The sequence below is a fragment of the Furipterus horrens genome, unplaced genomic scaffold, assembly GCF_987537825.1.
Source record: "Furipterus horrens unplaced genomic scaffold, mFurHor1.1.pri manual_scaffold_13, whole genome shotgun sequence".
Classification (NCBI taxonomy): Eukaryota; Metazoa; Chordata; class Mammalia; order Chiroptera; family Furipteridae; genus Furipterus; species Furipterus horrens.
Genome location: NW_028327183.1, coordinates 46134895 through 46138117, shown reverse-complemented (window position 1 = coordinate 46138117; position 3223 = coordinate 46134895). Strand labels below are relative to the sequence as shown.

Below are 3223 nucleotides of genomic sequence, written 5' to 3'. Positions count from 1 at the left end.
GTAAAATACCCTGAATGATTCATTTGTTTGAGACCGTTGAGTCATTCTTTACTTCTCAGCGTGTGGCTGATTTTGCTAAATGCTCCATGTGCACAAGGAGTTAACATGAAATGTCATCTGTTCCATGTATGTCAACTATGTTAAGTTTTTTCTGTGGCTCCAGCTTTGCACCTGCTGGTGTCTGCTTGTATTATTATTATTAATAATATTATTATTTCGTTTCAACGTGACATTGTCTTTATTATATTTCTCCACTGTAACTCTTTCGTTCAGAAATGGGAGACCATCTTTTCATTAAGTTGTTATTCCTCTTCTTTCCGCAGCTTAGGGATAGTTTACAAAAGACTTAACTTATACAGGTTTTCTGAAATGAAATTTTCATTTATACAGCCTTCAGAATTATAGCTTACATGTATATGACTTCTGAAATAAAGTGACACAATGTAATCCTTTTGTTCTGCAACAATGTGCCACATACATGCATATGATCAAAACAGTCTTCTTGGTTGAGAAATTTCCAACACACAGTAAGTTAAAAAAAAAAAAAGTTGACAACTCTTATCAGTATTTCCAATGTTACGATGACTGGGTGCCGCCTAGTGTTCAATTGCTGCAACTACTAACCTTACAAATACAAATTGCTATTAACACCCAGGTTCTAAAATCTGCCTCTTGGAAATGTTTTTTTGTTGATGTTTATAGTGGCAAGATAAGATCATGAAAAGAATATATGCAATATCAAAATGAATATAAAAATAGTCACATGCTAGTTAAATGTGAAAAACAGACGTAATCATTTCTGACTCCAAATGCAGATTTCTGCCTCCCTTAAATTTTATCAAAACCTCAAAGGGTCATGTAGGTAACTGAAATACACAGAATGTCACACTGTATGGTCAACAGGCTAGTCAAACTAGGGCTTAATCATAATCCACAAGTATAGAGTAAATGGGTTATTCAAAACATCCATTTACTTACTGGAAGTGGTCAAATTAGGAAAGATAATGCATTTGCCCCCTTTTTTAGAAATAGTAGATGTGTTGTTTTACCTATAAGCTCCATCACACCAAAGAACAAAGTGGGATTAACCTTTAATTTAATTCAGCACTATCAGTTTTTAAAGAAAGACTTTAGGAACAAATCAGTCTGCTTTAACAAACTGCACTCAAACTAAAGATAATTTTAATCTTTCATAAGCCACAGCCAAAATCCAAATTGTTGAACAATCCTCAGAGAAGTTGGAATGTAAACCGTTGAGGTCAATTTAGATATCATCAGTGTCTTCAGCGTCATCTCCAGTGTCATCAAACTGGGATTCCTCGTCATCGCCGGGACCAAATGTGTCAGTGTCATTGATTTGAGCCGTTGCAGAAACTGCCACGTGCCTTCAGACTTCTAGCGTCGTCTGCGCTGTATTGTAGAATGACATCAGCTGCGTTGCTCTGGTAACCTCGCTGAGCAGCCGCTACGGTAACTGACGTGTTTATCCAAACCTTTTCCCTCCGTTTCCCTGTGCTGTGACACAGCTCTTTACACCATCAAAACCCGTTGATTGCTTCTAAGCGCCCGTTTCCCAGCGTCTGGATTACGCGAGCCCATTCTTGCTCATCTTTGCGCACCAGTTCTCTCTGTTCAGGTTCATTCTCATTCTTGCCCCTACGTCTGTTTTTACCGCCTTTACCTTTGTTCTTAGGCATGGGGGTGACGACGGCCTCGCGGCTTTTGCGACTCCTATGGGGGCGTTGGCGACGGCGGTGGCGGCAGCTGTGGCGGCAACTCCTCCAGGGGGCGCGCAAGGCGGCTCGTGGGGACACGCGGCACAAAGCGGTGCCAGAGGCCTGGTCGCGTGCGCGGGAGCCTCGCGACCGAGCCCTTCCGAGATCAGCCTGCACCCCTGTACGATGGTTATTGAAAGAGATGTGTTTAGTATCTCTTTGTGTTCTGGATCTCTCTTGTTAGTTCTGCTAGTTTTTCTGTGTGAGCCGTAAAGCCGTGTAACTGGAAGCACAGGGGTTGAGGATGGGGACGTCTTCCTGCGGCTCGGGCCTCCCTTTATCCCTAATAATGCTTTTGGTCTGAAAGGCCGCTCCGGCAGCGGCAGAGCTGTGCCAGCCTCGTCTTTCTGTTAAAAATGTGACTTTTCCAAGCAACATAATTTCCTCTCTTTTTTAAATAATTTTAATCCTCACCTGAAGATCTGTTTTATTGACCTTAGAGAGAGAAAGGAAGACAGACAGGCAGACAGGCAGACAGAAAGACATCTATCAGTTGCCTCTTATAAGTACCCCTTCTGGGTATTGAACTCAAAACCTAAGTATGTGCCTGGACGGGGGACAAACCTGCAACCTTTGGGTATAAGGTTGATGCTCCAAACAATTGAGCCTCACAGCCAGGTCACCTCCATGTTATTTAAAATATATCTGATAACTTTTCTGGTTCACTCACATTCATATAATTCCTGATCTACCTGTCCTGGCTTTATATCTACCACCTCACTTCCTATTCTGTATTTAGCCAACGTGTTGTTCCTTTATTTCTCCTTTCTTTCCTTCTTTTGGATAGCTAGCTCTTTCAATACTCCACTTTTTCCTTCTATTTAATTTGTTAGTTATACATCTCTTACTCTTCCCAGTGGTCGTCTGAGAGATTGTAATATGTATTAGTACTTTAGTCAAGTACTAGTTGTTACTTTTAACAGTTCCCCAGTATTGCTAGACCTTTAAACTGCATTTACCAACCCCAACTCTCACATCATTACGGTTGTCAGAAATGTGGTTGTGCCTATACTTTAAATCCCACAGGACATTAAAACATTTATTCTGTACTTTTAATATTCATTGTATCTGCTCCAATAACTGTTCTCCGATGCCTCCTTTCTTCCTGCCTGCATTTCTCTGTTTCCTTCTGGGACCGCGTTTCCTCTGCCCGAAGACCCTCAGTTGGTTTTCCCTTCAGTGCAGATGTGCTAGCAGTGACCGCGCACATTTCTTTTTTTACCATGTTTATTTTGTCTTCCATTGGAGGTATTTTCAGTAGATATAGAATTCTCAGGTTCCTTCCTTTATTTCTGCACCTGAAAGGTGTCATTTCACTGTGTTCTGCCTTCCATCATTTCTGTCTTACCATGTTCCCTAACAGTAATGTCTCTTATCTCGTCCTTATTTTCAACATTTCTCTTTCTCTTGGTTGTTGTATCCTTGGGGTGATGCCCTGATGTGGCTTC

General features: G+C 41.4%; 1 pseudogene; it reads right to left on the bottom strand.

Moving 5' to 3' along the window:
* Positions 1-1264: 1264 nt before the first annotated feature.
* Positions 1265-1697, bottom strand: LOC149994963 (eukaryotic translation initiation factor 1A, Y-chromosomal-like; annotated as a pseudogene).
* Between the last annotated feature and the right edge of the window lie 1526 nt (positions 1698-3223).